Source organism: Ctenopharyngodon idella, chromosome 17 (genome assembly GCF_019924925.1).
Source record: "Ctenopharyngodon idella isolate HZGC_01 chromosome 17, HZGC01, whole genome shotgun sequence".
In the NCBI taxonomy this organism is placed as follows: domain Eukaryota; kingdom Metazoa; phylum Chordata; class Actinopteri; order Cypriniformes; family Xenocyprididae; genus Ctenopharyngodon; species Ctenopharyngodon idella.
Window position 1 is genome coordinate 17,117,034 of NC_067236.1, and position 17,622 is coordinate 17,134,655.

The window sequence follows — 17,622 nt, forward strand, 5'->3', positions numbered from 1 at the left end:
TCTCTTTGCCTTATGAATTTTTCAAACACAACTAATTGGATCTGTGTTAAGAAATAAATGAATAATGTATCATGTTTTGGCACACATGGACAAAAAGAAAGACTTGGAAATGAAGTAACCCAAGAGACAGTGATATTCCACTCTAAGGTTTTCCTCGAGAATCTCCACATAGAGAAGAATCATGATACTAGCACATTTGCAACAAAACCCACTGTAATGAACCTTCTCACCAAAAAAATAAACACTACGCATGCAGGGTTGCTCATATAGAAGCATACATAAATGCATACATAAAAGAGAATACACAACACTGTGACTTGAAGGCCTCCTCATAGTAAAGTTCGTTTTGAGATTCTGCTGAAGAGAAGAGTGCATAAAGCTTTTAACCAAGAAAACCAACACCCTGAACAGTACTACTAACTTATAAAGATTGGGAACACTGCAATTAAAAGTATGTTACATAGTTAATGCAACTTAAAACAATTACATTTTATTAACAAGTAATTTAGTTTTATTTTTGTGTGGCTCAACATTTTTGAGTAAACGCTCCTGTTTAAATTATTATTTTTAAGTTTACTGAGCAACGTAAAGTGACGTCATCTACGTCGTTGCTTAAGCCAGAAGAATCTATTCAACATGGCGGACACTCGCAAGCGACCGGAGCAACTCCTCACACGTCCCGGACCAGGCGACTCCTCACACGTCCCAGAGCCTTGGTAAAAATTGCAATTTTCTCACAATTTACAAATAGTTGCAAATATTTGGGATATTGTAAATACTCAAGTGAACAAAATATATAACACTGGCCTAGTGGTTTTTAGATATTTTACTGCAAAATTCTTACATATTGCACCTTTAAAAGTTTTGAGGTAATTGGTGTCTACAAAAGTTGAGTACTCTGAACTTATTGGGTTTTACAGTGAAGAGAAGAGAAAGAGAAATCAAGAACAAGAGAAAGAATTGTCTTTCTATCCCAAGTTCAATTCGATATCGAACCACCTAACCACATACTTCCTCATTAGGCAGTGTCCTGATGGACAGACGTTTAATGGGAGACTGTTGGACTGTTGTTGGGCTGGCAGCATTTAGGACATGTAGTTTTAATTAAACATCACTCCGATTTCACACGCTCCGCTTCCCCTTCGCTTGCTATCCCTGTAGCAGTCTGACACCGTGTGGCGCGCGCACCACCTCTCATTAGCCCTCTACAGCTCGGCCAAACTAATTAGCAGTGTGTTGAGAAGTTCATGTGGGCGTTAACATCTTCATTTGCTACTAAAATCGGTGGCCTTGTTAGTTCTGGTTGCTGCAGGGTGAAACAATGGCTCTATTATTATAGGAATCTAAATGGCTCACTGTTGCTTAGAGTATATCAAATTAATAAAATGTGTATATCACACCTGAGTTAAAGAATAAATAATTTCGATTCACTCTGTCACATTCTCAATTAGTTTTTTTCAGCTCAGGATCTGAGTGATTAATTTCAGAGGTGTGTAAACTTGTATTCCCTCTCATGCGTTCTTGCTGTGAAGAGTGATATATTCTTTTGCCTTGCGGAGAAACTCAAGGCCAAAAGGTATTTGAAAAGCAGTGAAGGAAAACAGTCCTTTCAGAAAAACTGCTTGGAGATAAAATAGAGATTTACTTCTAAATGCAGATTTACGTCCTACAACATCTTTCTTTTTAAAATATAGATAGCTTTGTTCTTGTTTATTCTTTGTCTAATGAACAACTAATGGCCCTTAAGTTGCTGTTCTGAGAGCGATTCTTCCGCCCTCACTCACAGAATGCTAAAAGGCTTTGTAGGAAGGCTGTGAATTCACAGATAGATAAAATCTCTGATGGCTTTTGATGTCTGTTTGGATCAAAATATATGACAAGGAGATTGTTAGTGAAGGAAGTGTGAGTTGGTATGCTTGTGCTGGCCTGTGTGCGTATGTCCAGCAAATTAAAAAAGCACAACAGCAAATGATTTCTCCACCCTTCAGGTCCCTTCAGATGCCCCTCTTCTTGCTGTCTTTCATGCATGGAGCTGAGGGATATGCAGCACTCTTTACCATATCAAAGACTAGCTCAGGCCCTTTCTGCATCTCAGACGAAGTTCGCAAATAGACAAAAGGATTGTATAATCTTAACCTATTGTTTTGGCGTCACTGTGAAATGTTTATTTGTTTGCTTTCTATGCGTAGAGAAAAGTGTTCAAAAGCGTTAAAAAAATCCAGCTTTTTACTCTATGTTATTATGTGGTTCCGAATTATTTCACTGTTATTATTAGTGAGTCATTGGATCATTCACTCGACTGATTCATTCAAGCGCAGTGATTCTATAGGGAAAAAACACTATTACTGTCTGTTGCTGGTAGATCATTGAATCCACTTAGGCTTCATTTAGATCTATTTTTGTGTCTAATATGTTACTTAAAGGGGGTCCTTGATTATGATTTCACTTTTTTAACTTTAGTTACTGTGTATTGTTTGAGCATAAACAACATCTGCAAATTTATGACACTCAAAGTTCAATGCAAAGGGAGATATTTTCTTTTACAGAAATCGTTTTTAAGGACTACAACAAGCTTCTTCCCAGGTTGGTGACATCACAAACCCCAAAATTTACATAAACCCTGTTCCTGGAAACACACAACAAAGGGAGTGAGGCCATGTTGGGCTGCTTTAGAGAAGAGGAAGAGTTGTTGTAGTAGAGCGTTGTTACCATATTGTCATTTTATGCCAGACTGCTTCACAAACGAGGGTCAATTCAATGCTGGATTTGCACAAAAGATTAACATGACGGCACATGCTAGTTGATAAGTTGAATCAACTCCACAGCAACTACATAAATTTATCCACTAACCATTCAGAAATGTCCAGATGCATTCTAAAAGTTGTAACTTCTTCCTGAGTCTGTCCATCAGTGTCCGACTCCGGTTTGAACAATGTAAGTCTGAACACCGTTACTAACAATCATCATTTTGGCCGCGTGAGATTCCCTGCCTTTGTTGTTGTTGAGCAACCAAAGCCTGAGCTGTTAAAGCTCCACCCTCTTTTGGAAAGTGAGCCAGGAGCAGCAGCTCATTTGCATCTAAAGGGACACACACAAAAACGGTGTGTTTTTGTTCACCCCAATAGGGGCAAATTTGACAAGCTGAAACTTCACAGATACATTCTGGGGACACCAGAGACAATAATAGGTCCCCTTTATTACTGGTTATTTACTTCTTGTTTAAAGGCAATATTATACTTTCAATGGTACTGTTGGACTGAAAATAGCACTGATATCCAACAATAACAGTGTTACTCGTGTGATATTGCTTAGGTATACTGTAAATATTTTATATAAAAGAAGATAATAAAACATTGTTTTTATTGCTTTGAATCCAGTACAACAAATACAATCATAACAATCAACCTAAACATAAGTTAATAAATTATATTGCGGTTAAACACACTTTGTGTTTTCCATCATTCAGTCACATGATAATATCCAAAGCTTTCCATTGTTTGACGGAATCCTCTGAATGTAACGAAAGTGACTTTTGCGTTATGAGACTGTCCTTTCTGAATGACAGAATTTAGAATTGTGTGGAGCATTTTGTGTGCACAAATTGACACACTCATAACTCACATTTTCACTGTGAAAGTGACCATTCCCTCAGGCTAAAGTGGTATCTCACATCAGGGACCCTTATTCTTGGACTATGAGAGGAGAAACAGTAGCAGAAAAAAAACATTATGCCCTCTTAAATGATATAATTGCCTTTCTATTTTCTCATGGATGCGCTCATCACTCCTGATATTGGCTCTGCCATGATCGTGTGATAAGTTCTGGTTTCACTCAGCCACTCTGCTGGAATGCAGTAATTGTCTCTCGTCGGCCTGTATTCTGTGTATAGAGGGCTGTTTTGCAATGCTGATTTGAAGAGGCCACTCAGCAGTATCCTTCTTCCAAAAAGAGTCCATTAGAGTCAGTAGATACAGTATAATGCTGTTGGTTTTCAGATAAACACAAACTGTATGTATTAAGCGGAATGAATACAGATAGTTCATACAACGCAAATTTCACTCCCTCAAAGAACTGTCATCATCACTCACCGCAAATAATAACAATCTATGAGTGTTAAAATCCCATCTCTCTCACGGTCACACTCTTACAAAGGCAGAAGCAAAAACAAACACATTTAAATGTGGAAGTGACAGGCTTGTTAGCGATAAAAGAAAGGGTAAAACATCCACACACATCCTACTCATCTGATGTTGAGGTAGCTTGATGGTTAAGGATCAAGATCAAGGCTGTTTGCAAAGAGGCTGCAGATACAGTCCAGTGCTGGAGTCACCTGAAAAAATAAAAGAGTTTCTGAGACTGCAGAAATACATTACCACCATTGTGCTGTTGAACAGAGCAGCTGAAGGCAAGTTAAACAGATATAATTACAGAAATATACACACAGAATATGCCTACTTTGAATGCAACAAATGACTAATTTCAAACCGGTTTCCTAGACACTCCCTTCCGGGAACACAGATAGCCCCGCCCCAAACTTACACCATTGGTTGAGTCAGTGTTGCTGCTGTCAGGCGGATTGGGACGCTCAAACAAACTTGCTATGTTTTAATAGCAGCATAGTGTTTGCACTTTTAAGGGAAGAAAAGTTAAACTACTTAAGTTGTTTTTGCTTGTTAAACTGAGATAGGAGAGAGTACTTTAACATTGAAAAATTACACACACCACTGTTAATCATTATAGTCTGTATAGGACTGTAGTCCTCTGATAAGGACACAGTTTCAGAAAAATCAAGATGCACCGTTGATAGTAGCCTACTTAAGACTGATGCAGATTTTACTGGTATTGACAGCAGCTATCATAGTGATTCATCAGCTCAAGCTGTAAACACAAGGCTGAGGCAGTCCTTTTTTTGGAAAGGACGTCCTTTAAGTCAAACTTAATGAAAACATTTAAAATATGTTAAATATTTTATGCAGAACTAACAACGGGTGAGGAGGGTGAGACTGAATTATACATAAAACAACTTTTTGATGAATCATTTAATGAATCATTAAAACAAATGATGAATCATTAAAACAAATATTTAAGTTTGTCCTTAAAGGCAGTACTTTAAGGGATATTTTGCTCAAAAATAAAAATGTTCTCACCTTCATGTCGTTCCAAACCTGTACAGTATGTCTTTCTTTCACTGAACACATAAGGAGATGTCCATGAAAATGGCATGTTTTATACAATGAAGGTGGATCATAACTGGGCCATTCAAGATCTAAATAATAACAAAAAAGCACTATAATACCGAACCAAGAACCAATGGAGTTTTACATAATTTAACATTTAACACTTTTATGTTAGGCCACGTTCACACTGTCTGTTTTTGGGACTAACAACCGCATTTACTTACACTCAACACTGTGTACACGTGAACGTGCAGCAAGAGTCAAGCCCGTATTCTCTTACTAGTAACCATAACGACAGTGACCAACGTAATAATTAAAGATGGCGATGTCCATAAAACTGAAAAGTCTCAGCACTTTTGACATGACAAGAGAACATTTGAACCGTGACTTCATCCATTCAAACCTTATTAACCAACAGCAGCATCAATGTAAACGCGTTAGTCGGCGTCTTTAAACGTTGCACTCGCGTGTCACGTCCTTTGCGACGTCTCGCATGACAGGACATTTGAATTTCGAAAAGAAACACAAACCTGACGGGAGCCGCTCCGGTGGAGAACAGTGACTGGATCTAACACCTTAAAGTGGGGGTATAATGCTATTTCATGCATTCTGACTTATTTACACTGTTAAAGAGTTGGATTCTCATGCTAAACATGGCCGACGTTTCAAAACACGAGTTGGAGGTTTCTGTGCCAAAAATACTCTTCCAAATCCTCTTAAATTTCGGGATTTTTTTTTCGAGTATGTGCCTGTGTGACATCAGAAAGGTCGGAATTCCTTGTACGGGCACTTCTCCCGGAAGAGCGCGCGCGCAGACCAGAGCGAGAGAGCAAGACCACGCCCATCAACGCGCTTCGTTCGGCTTTACGGAAGTGTCGGCAGCCCTGCACAGGACTTGCTCTAGAAAGATTTGCCACTTTGTTTTTAGACCACGAAATCAACAATGCCTTGCTTCCCAAAGAACCCAGTGTTTAGTGGAGCTGAGAGATTTGTGCTCACACATTACATTGATGCGCTCTCGATATTTGTTATTAAAATAACCATAGAAACTGATAGTTGCAATCACTTTTTTATTGGTTAAAATGAATGGAGAATATCTTGTGTTTTTCTGTGGCTGCTCGAGCCCTCAGGATCTGCACTTATGGTTTCATAAACAAGGCCCATTTCTACGCTGGATTTACAGATCATTTGAAACTGAAAGATGGAGCGTTCACAGCGATAATGATCCCAGTCATGAGTCGGAACCGCAGGTGGTGAGTAAAACTGCATCAAATGTCTGTTTTGTTGGGAATAGGCGCCTAAGTGCATATAATGTAAACAACACGAACGTAGTGAATTCATAAATTCATTATTCATCATTCACTATACGCTATATTCATTATAGTGATTCAAAAGTTATCCATGGATAATGCGATGGTGTATTGTGTGTGTTTAAATACAGTTGTTTAGCTGACCATTGATAGCTTGCAGATGATCGCTACGCAAAAGCTGCGCGTGCTCATCACTCTTTAGCTCCGCTCACACGGCACGCCTCCAGGTGCTCGGCTGTTTTCGGAAAGACTCGGTACAGCGTATGTGTCTTTTATAAATATGATAAAACTAAAGACTTTTCGGCGATATGAAGGATGCTATACTATTCTATAGGTACCCAAGATTAACATGAGACTGGCAGAAACTGTGTGTGATACCCCCCCTTTAAAGGGTTAGTTCACCAAAAAAATGAAAATTCTGTCATTACTCACGCTTATGCCGTTCCAGACCCGTAAGACCTTCGTTATTCTTCGGAACGCAAATTGAGATATTTTTGTTTAAATCCGATGGCTCCGTGAGGCCTACATAGGGAGCAATGAATCTTCCTGAAGCAATGTTTTGAAATCGGCCATCACTAAATAAGTCGTTATTTTGTTTTTTTTTGGCGCACCAAAAATATTCTCGTCGCTTTATAATATTAATATTGAACCACTGTACTCACATGAACTGATTTAAATAGGTTTTTAGTACCTTTATGGATCTTGAGAGAGGAAATGTCATTGCTCCCTATGTAGGCCTCACGGAGCCATCAGATTTAAACAAAAATATCTTAATTTGTGTTCCGAAGATCAACGAAGGTCTTACGGGTGTAAAACGGCACGAGGGTGAGTAATTAATGACAGAATTTTCATTTTTGGGTGAACTAACCCTTTAAGATGACACACAGCTCATATCTCTGTCGCTGTAAGGTACCGAAAGCAAAACCACATACGCCTTAGAGGAGCGTCTCTCTCGCACTGTATGACGTGACAGACAACTAGTAGTCCAGTCCTGTTTTGTTCACACAGCGCAGATTTTCTGAGAATGCGGTTATGAGGCCTGAAAATTTACTGGTGTGAGTTCAGTTATAGAATGCGGTTGTCACTTCCGTTAAAAACTGTGTGCGTGTGAATGTAACCGTATTAAGGACTCAAATACAGGACTGACAACCGTATTCTGCTGCTGTGTGAACGTGGCCTTACTTTAGTTGTTTTTTTCCCACCCCAATATAATTTATTGTATGCAGAATAGCAACTTGGACATTATAACTTATAAATTTAAAGGGTTAGTTCACCCAAAAATGAAAATTCTGCCATTAATTACTCACCTTCATGTCGTTCCAAACCTGTAAGACCTTCTTTTATGATCCCCCATAGAAAGCAACGCAATTACCAATTTCAAGGCTCAGAAAGGAAGTAAAGACATTGTTAAAATAGTCCATGTGACTACAGTGGTTCAACCTTAATTTTATGAAGCGACGAAAGTACTTTTTGTGCGCAAAAACAAAAAGATCAAAACAAAAATAACGACTTTATTCAACCATTATTATACAGACTTTATTGAACCACTGTAGTCACATGGACTATTTTAACGATGTCTTTACTACCTTTCTGGGCCTTGAAAGTGTTAATTGCATTGCTGTCTATGGGGGAACAGAAAGCTCTCGGATTTCATCAAAAATATCTTAATTCGTGTTCATAAGATGAACAAAGGTCTTACGGGTTTGGAAAACGAAATGAGGGTGAGTAATTAATGACAGAATTTTCATTTTTGGGTGACCTAAACCCTTTAACTCATAAACATTATAAATAACTTATTTTGTGTTCCATGGAACCACTTCCAACATTCACTATCCCTTTAAAGTGCTCAAATAGCTCTGATCAATTGAGTCATTTGTTTAAGAAACAACAGATTTAGGTACAAAAATATCAGCATTCCACAATGCAATCAGAGTGATGGTTCTGCTTTGCGTCTGTGCGTAGGTGCAAGTAAGTGGGTGGTATAATTGAGGTCAAATTGAGGCTGGTAAAGAAAAAATGCTATCACAGAAGCATTAATGTCTCAGTTTGTGAACAGACAAATGCTGTCATATACAAAGACACTCTAGGATACCTCGTACAAAGATAGAGCACATGGTAAAAGACCCCCTCACTAGTAGGGGGATGGGACAAGGGCTCCAGGTGATAAATGGTATCTCGGCACTAGTGAGATGCCGTCTGCTCTGGAGAACACCTCTTGCTGGAAGAGCTTCCCCAGCCCTGATGAAGGGGAGAGCATGACGGATTTATGGACCTGCAAAAGTGCTGACCTTATCATTCTGCACGGCCGGCCGCACAGAGTCACTGCCATCACGGCCGCACCACACTTTTGTGACCCCCATAGCATGATCAGGTCAAGTCATTATTGTCCCAGGCATCAAAATATACATATAAATGTATTTTGAAGACAAATACCACAGAGTTATTTGGCAGTATGCAGGAGGTGGATGGTGGGAGTTTGAGCATCTGCTGAGAGTTTGTTTGTTTGTCTCTACTGCTGGCTTGGGGTCATCACTCCATCACAGATCCTCGTTGTTATTCAGCTGTGTGTGTTCTCCGCTGTAGGCACAAAATGTGAGGTTTGGGGATCAGTTTGCCAGGGCGCCTGGCTTGCAGAAGCAGCGCGAGCGATGCCTTTGTGCTGTCACTCATTACGCTCTCACTGTCTTTGCCTGAAAATATAATTTGAGATGGGGGAGATTAAAGCAAAAGACAGCTGGATGGAGATGCAGAAACGCAGTGTGAGAGGAAGAGAGCTCGGGCAAGTCCCTGACAGACCAGACAGATGTTTCTGAAGCGATATGCACACACTGCAAAATACTATCTGTCCGATCTGGACAGGCTCCTTCACTGAGAATTAGTCAGGCTGATTACCCCTGCAGTCATAGTCAAAGATGTGCCCCTAAAGAGAGCTAATTGATAAATGAGAACATCTGATGGATGTAATGGTGAATGGGTCATATTAAAGGGAGGCTGATCTAATTGGACAGAAATGCTGAGGCATGCTTCCTCTTGAGGACCTGTCACTCCCAACTGTAATGAGGGAAAGAGGCAATCTTGCAGACGTTGAGCGCTGCGGCAGCTACTGCCTCTTCTGTGGGCTTGTCCGGCTCACACTTCAGATATCACACAGCTGCAGCCGTTACGTATCTGCATTTAACAACAAGCTTCCTCCCTCTTTGATTGTAAACAAGCTTCTCGAGTTGACAGATGTGTGCAGTATAAATTAATGTGAATGTATATCTTTTGCCTGTAAGAAGATTGGTGGGGCCACAATCATTAGCCCAAGAAAAATATTTCCACTGGTGCTCATTTAGGATCAGACATTTGGTCTTAAAGGGGATTTATAATGCCCCTTTTCACAAGATATAAGAATACAAGGGTGTTTTCACACAGTTGTATCCATTTGTTTCGGAACCAGGTGCGATTTCTCCCTTGGCTCGGTTCATTTAGGCATATGTGAACACGGCAATCGTGCTCGGACACGCACCGAAACAATCGCTCCAAAATCGCCTGAACGAGGTGGTCTCGGTCCGATTGCAAACTAACTCTGTGGCGGTTCGCTTGTGGTGTGAAAGCAATTCAACCCAGTGGACCAACGATCCAAACAATATCATATTTCATAACAGGAAATGTCTTATATAGTGAGCACTACTGCAGTTAAAAACCAAAGACCGCCTCTTCATCTTAAAACACTGTGTAATCGCGCTTCTCCGTGTAAGAATGCTGTCCCGACGAAGTCTTGATTCCCGCTCTAGCTGCATTATAACATTCATACAGTGTTTGCATGTGTCTCTACACAGTCTATTAGACAGCGCTGCGAGATACAGAGAGATCGCGCTTGAATTAGTACGAACGTAGTACATAATTTAACAGCGGGAATGACAGCTACATTCGTATAGTGTTTGCATGTGTCTCGACAGTAGGTACTAAACAAGCCACAATATGCTCATGAAGCGAACTTGTCAATCATTTTAATGGATGACGCAGAGCAAACTCTGACCAATAAGGGGACAGTTGTACACGCATGTGACTTGCATAAACACATTTTGGTACGCTTTGAAACATTGCCTTGTGAAAGCAAACTGAACCAAGAAGAAAATGCAACATTGTAACAAATTAAGTCCCTGTTTCGGAACAATGCAATCATTCTACAGGTGTGAAAATGCCCTAAGTCTCTGGTGTCCCTAGAACGTGTCTGTGAAGTTTCAGCTGAAAATACCCCACAGATCATTTATTATAGCTTGTCAAATTTGCCCCTATTTGGGTGTGAGCAAAAACACACTGTTTTTGTGTGTCCCTTTAAATGCAAATAAGCTGCTGCTCCCGGCCCCCTTTCCAGAAGAGGGCGGAGCTTTAACAGCTCGTGCTTCGGTTGCTCAACAACAACAAAACTGGAGAATCTCACGCGGCCAAAATGATGATTGTCAGTAACAGTGTTCAGCCTTACATTGATCAAACCGGAGTCGGACACTGATGGAGAGACTCAGGAAGAAGTTACAACTTTTAGAATGAAACTGGACGTTTCTGAATGGTTAGTGGATAAATTTATGTAGTTGCTGTGGAGTTGTTTCAACTCATCGACTAGCATGTGCCGTCATGTTAATATTTTGTGCAAATCCAGCCTTGAATTGACCCTCGTTTGTGAAGCAGTCCAGCGTAAAACGACTTTATAGTAACAACACTCTACTACAACAACTCTTCCTCTTCTCTAAAGCAGCCCAACATGGCCTCACTCCCTTTGTTGCGTGTTCCCGGGGGCAGGGTTTATGTAAATTTTGGAATTTGTGATGTCACCAACCCAGGAAGGAGCTTGTTGTAGTCCCTACCAGCCATCTGTTGTAGTCCTTAAAAAGCGATTTCTGTAAAAGAAAATATCCCCCTTTGCATTGAACTTTGAGCATCGTAATTTTGCTCAAACAGCAACATTACACACTAACTAAAGTTAGTCAAGGACCCCTTTAAAGGAATAGCTTACCCATGAAATGAAATTCTATCAACATTTACTCACCCTCATGTCGTTCCTCATATTGTTTTTCTATGTAAACATAGTCAGATGTCTTTGACCATTGCACTATAGCATCTTGCACATGTCACAGTGTTCTAAAACTGCAGCGCAGTTTCACCTTTTGTTAACTGTGTCTCGAGACCTTGCATTTCTTTTCATTCCACTACACATTTTTCATTCCACTACCCTGGGTCACACATTTTTTAAGACAAAAACATATTCATTCTAGCCCCTCATGGTGCATTTGTGCCCTTTTTAAAGTTGAAAGACATTCATTATAATGCATTATAATTACACTATATTTTCCACAGCATTTCTCCTTTTGTGTTTCACAGAATAAAGTAAGTCATACAGGTTTGGAGCGACATAAGGGTGAATAAATGATGACGGAATGTTCATTTTTGGGTGAACTATCCCTTTAATCAAACAGAACAAAGCAATGAAAATGTTCTTAGATCTAACCAAGCGAAATGATGAGGAGAAGAGGTGAATGGCAGGTTCTCAAATTTAATACTAAAATTCATGGGGATAGTGTGTGTGCTGGTCATGGGGGTGGTGACACATCATAAACTTTATATGTTTATGAATAATAATTTGGTTATGTAACATGCACCAAGTAGTCCTAAATGATTTGCTGAAAAGCATCCAAGTAGTTGCTAACCATAATAAGGGTCATTCATATCATACATGTTCTTTGGCATCTTAAAAACAAAACACTGAGTATTACTGCCAACATAATTTTTTTCTTCATGCACAGACATGTAAAACAAAATTCAAAATATAAGGATTATCACCCAGAAAAGGGAGGCAAAATGTAGTAATTTATGTAAGTCATAATGGTTGCTACACTTCTGGTAAAGTTGATTAAATGAGGAAAACGAAGAGATACTCCGAGCATTCAATCTGCCGCTGTGCTAGCTATAGGCTCAGTAAATTAGGCAGTATTTTTGGAACCCAGACCCTTTTAATCTTATTACCATGTGCAGCATATGGAATAAAGCATGTTGAGGAATTATCTTTGTCCACAGTTCCAGCTCTTTTTCTCCTCTACTCTCTCTGTTAATTAAATGTGCTAATGACCTGGCAAGAGACAATGGCTTCTTGGCATAGAATCTGCACAGAACGACTACAATAGCAGAACAGTGTGGTTTGAATGCCTTCCAACTGAGTTTTCCTCACATCAACCATAAACATTGCCCCATATTGGAGTGTTTATTTACACCAAGTGCAAATATCCCGCCTTGTTGGCAGAAACTATGTACACTAACTCCGCCCACCATTATCTGATAGAGCCAGACAACATTACAAAATAATGTTGACAACAAAATCAGTGGTGTGGAAAGTAAGGTCTGTGGCATTAGCTTTGGGCTAGACCTCGGTGCAGATCATGGCCTAATGGTTAGAGAGTCAGAACCTGAAGGTTGCAGGTTTAAGTCTCAATACCAGCAGGAAATGACTGAGGTGGCTTTGAGCAAGGCACCTAGCCCCCAATCGCTCCCCGGGCACCACAGTAAAAATGGCTGTCCACAGTTTGCAGTTTGTGTGTTCACTGCTCACTACTCCTAATGTGTGTGCACTAACTGGATGGGTTAAATGCAGAGGACAAATTCAAAGTACAGTAACCCACTTTCACTTTTGGCACGAACGATCTGGGTTCAAATCTTCTCCCTTTTCCCATCACATATTGTAGTTTATTTTAAATACAAACTAAGAAAATATTCGAAAAGTGGAAAAAAAGGGCCCTATCATATATCGCGCCAGGCACGACGCAAGTGTTTTTTTTTTGCAAGTTTCAGTCCGGCACAGTTATCATTTTCATGTCCTGCGCCACGTTGTTTAAACAGCAAATGCATTTGCGCCCATTTGTGCACCCATGGGCGTGTTGGTCTGAAAACGAGGTGTGTTCAGGCGCATTGTTGGTGCATTACTATTTTGAGGCAAATGAAACAGACTTAAATAAAAAAAAATGTTGCGCAATATTTTTTTTTGTTATTTAAAGAGCGTGTTAGAAATATGGGTGCACACAAACATGCCAAATATTAAAAATAAAAGGATTACAATGTAAAAGATTATTATTGTGTACATAAAGATAAAAATGCTTTGGTTGAATCTGGCTTTTCCCATAGATGGTCTGCTCGCGCGCTTTAACCTCGAGCATGAGCAGATCCGTTTCCTCACTAGAGAAGCGTTCAGTTTTTCCAATTGCAAATTCCGCCATGTAAATAGCGAAATCCACCATGGCGCGAGCGCAACTGGCTTTTAAAAAGAATGGGAGATGAGACTCTAATTGGTTTATTGCACTTTATGCCCAAAACACACCCATTACTCATTAAGAGAATAGGGACAACCCTTTTAGACCATGAGCCGGGCGCGCCAACCATTTTTCCCGTCCTTAAACTACAAAAGTGGATTCAGACACACCCTAAGTGCACTTGCGCCGTGTGCTTTAGATCATGTGCTTAGATCGTTAAAATAGGGCCTAAAGTGCCTAACGGGTATTTAAAATTGGGAATAAAGAGTTTAATGGGTAGGGTTTGGACTATAGGTGTAGGGGAGGTAATGTCAAATACAAGTAATGCCCACATAAAGCAGAATCCATTTATGATTTTAATAAATATAATCATATACACTAAATATGTTGTTATTATTGCATATGGTTTTATTATTTAGGCCTACTGCAATGGTGCAAATAGCATCTGCCACTATTTAAATAGCATCTAACAACTATTTAAACAGTGCAAATAGGATCTAACTACTATTTACACTTAGTGCAAAGAAAATACTATTTTCACTTGGTGTATTAACATATTGAATAGTGTAGTAGCATACTAATTCTGCAGTACTTAGTATGTATAAAAAATGTCTGCTTGCATAGAATACCTTTGAATTGCCTACTACATTTATGGTTTGGATGAACCGGGATTACTTACTTTAGTGATTTTTACATGTATTTCATCTGAAATTTTTTGCACACACACAATGAAACTAACAAAACATAGCAAAATATCAAAAACAAAATATTTTAAAATATTACTTAGATAATATTTCTAAATTTTATTATAATATTGTTTATATTATTTATTATTAATATTATTTATAAATTATATTTTATTTGCAGCAAAATAACATGGTAATGTTGAATTGTTAAAGGTCGAAAGCACGCTGAAAACATGAACAATCTATTTGAAACATTTAGCATGGAATAATGCCTACTATTTTTAACAAGGCAGTTTATAGTGCATACTGTGCAGTACTGAGAAATAGTAAGCTAGTATTCCATTCTGCACATAGCCTTCCTGACATTTTCATTTGGGAGGAAAAGGTTGTTCCCTGGCTTTTCTGAGAGGTGATGGATTGCGTGCGAGAGGAGTTTGAGCTGATGGCATTTTGCCTTCCGTGGTTTACACCTCTCACTCATTCATGAAGGTATTGGGTGCTGATGTAATGTGGTTTGTTTTACTTGTCTCAGAAGATTTTTTTTTTTTGTCTCAGAGAGAGGCAGCACAAACACGTGTGGTTTGGAGTCACAAATGTCTCTCTCATATATGAGTCTGAGAAAAAGGATCATAAGTTACCATGGCAACTCCTTATAATATGGAGCCACTGAATGCAGATGTGGTCGGCATCTATAGTCTTCCCTCTGGATAGAGCTTGTGTGTGTGCGTACGAAAGTCTCTTAAAGTGCGGCACTGATCTGAAATCTTCACAATGTGCTGGCTATTAGAGAACAGATGGGTTGTTATTATCAGCTTTTTTCTTCTTCCCATAGGTCGAACTGGAACCTGCGCGGCTTATTAATTGTAGTGGCATCATCTCAGCCATGTTTAAAAAGGGATCTCTGTAGCTCCAATTACGTTACCATTTTCCCACACATAAGACACGGACCCCAAACCCCTGGAGAAGTCTGTGTGTGAGCTGATTTAAGTGCAGAAATCATGAGCCTGCTCTTGGAGAGTTGCTGCAACATATGGATACTTACCGAAACGGAGTACTTGCTACTGTATTTTCCTCTAAAAAAAAAAAAAGGCTTCAGCTCAGACTGAAATATTCATTTCTAAGAGTATATATGGATATCAACATTCAGTTGCATCACTTTTTAACAGTATTTGCTAAGGCAAGCATCATTTTTACTATTGCTAAGGTTAGGGATTTGAATAAATGCCTACCCTCAAGTATTAAACTTATTTGTTTGATAACTCAAATCGTGCTTGTTTAAGAGACTTTTCTAGGAGACTATAACTTTAAGTGATCGATTTTCACCATGCAGACCACAAACAAGCATAAAACCTCAAAGACTTACATTGAAAGAGTCACCTGAGACATATGTAGGTACCATTTGCTGGATTCTTTGAGGTCCAAATAAAACCAGCAATGTTTTTGTCTGAACTGCAACCATGTTTCTTCCTCTGCACCAAAATGTATTTCAGTGCCATTTCTTGTGGAAAACAGAATCCATCATGAGCCTGTAAGAGGCAGCCGTGGTAAAGAAGAGATTTTGTGGTGAGATGACGCAAGCATATTTTTGTGTGCGGTTTGTCAGTGACATGGACAAGAGGATTGGGCAGCGCTGGAGAGCCTATTAGTATTTGTAATTAGTGAGACTGAAGCCTAAGCATTCGCCAATTAGACAGCTGATATCCAATTACAGCAAGGCTGCAAGTAAGCAGGGTCATGTCTTATTCATCATGAGAGCAAAAGCTACTGTTAACAAAGAGAAAACTGCTTCTCCATGGAAACCTTTCCTGATTATGATGCTCTTTTATTATTTTTACAGGTGGATGTGATAAATAAATTTCAAGCACTATGTAGTATCTTCCAAAACAAGGAGCTCATTGGATACATGAGATTGACATTTTGTTGTTTCACTATGTAGTATTGTTTTAGAAAATAAACATTTGTTTTCCTAAATTTACTTAATTCTGCTATCAGCTTTTCCCTTGCTGCATTTTTGTTTGTGATATGCTTAATAATCTTGCACTATTAAACTGATGCTGAAGAGAGTAATTCACCAAGAACTAGTGCTGAGTATTTGCACATGATTTCTGTAATGTTTTTTTTTTTCCCCAGTTCAATAAATGAATTATGCAAATTAGGTAATGATGCAAATGAAGATACATTTAATCACCCTGATAATTCTAAACCTGTATTTAATGATAGTAAATGGAAACAGGGCTATTGATATCCAAAAATGACACAAATGCTTAATACTTAAAAACTTATAGTGCAACTTCAGCAATTTTCCACCTGCTTTGCTACAATTGTCGGGTACTAGTATATGTAAATGAACAATGTTCTCTGTGTTACCTGGACCGAAAAATTCATGTTTATTTGTAAGCAAAAGTCCGCTGGATGACGTGTTTTGCCAGACCTTTGACAGCTCCAGGGCTTTCGTAAAAACTACAGATTATACTTCCGTATTTTTGTATCCCCGCCCACGGACAGTCGACAGAGGGTTATTAACAGAACAGTTAATGTAAGAGTACTAGGTTTATCACTGAAAATTGTATTGCACTATGTCTACTCTTTATACAGAATTATGGTAAAAATGGAACATTATGGCAACAGTTTTCTTATCTATATGTGACAGCGTTTTGCTGATGGATCGGCAGTTTCTTTCAGTTTTATCCCCTCTGTTTGGCCTAAAACATTGCGTTTGTGGTCATCCAGTTTTTAACTGTTGACTACAAACACAGAAATCGTTCAGATTTTCAGTTCCGGCGTTTTCTCCGTATTTACGATTCTTTGCAGCCTTTATCCATTCCATACAATGCGCTGGATCCTTCACTGGAAACCGAAAGGAACTCACTCTTGCTAAATGTTTACTCTTTGAATTCTTTCACCCGGGTACAATAGCTACAAGTCAACACCATTATGACTAAAAGTTTGCTAAGAAGTATCTCCTACTAAAGCAAGGTGGTATTTGCATGCTTGTTTAAAATCATGCGCCGCATGTTCTCACCTAATGATGCGAAGTTCTGAGTTTTTGTTTAGGAATGATAGGCTTTTGGGTAGACTTGGCCATGCCTATTTTTTAAATGACCCTGCAATGGCTTTCCAAAGGTCAAAATTCAACATTTCTTTGATAATTACTGGCCTAGAGAGTCCCAAG

General features: G+C 39.1%; 1 long non-coding RNA gene across 2 annotated transcripts; it reads right to left on the minus strand.

Annotated features, from left to right (window-relative positions):
• Positions 1–3,382: 3,382 nt before the first annotated feature.
• LOC127498738 (uncharacterized) lies at positions 3,383–5,799 on the minus strand. Of its 2 annotated transcripts, none has more exons than XR_007925959.1 (3): positions 5,708–5,799; positions 5,148–5,266; positions 3,383–4,330 (listed from the first exon to the last, which is right to left on the minus strand). It is a non-coding gene; the product is annotated as an uncharacterized LOC127498738 (long non-coding RNA). The 2 variants fall into 2 exon arrangements; XR_007925958.1 differs by lacking the exon at positions 5,708–5,799 and adding an exon at positions 5,402–5,574.
• Between the last annotated feature and the right edge of the window lie 11,823 nt (positions 5,800–17,622).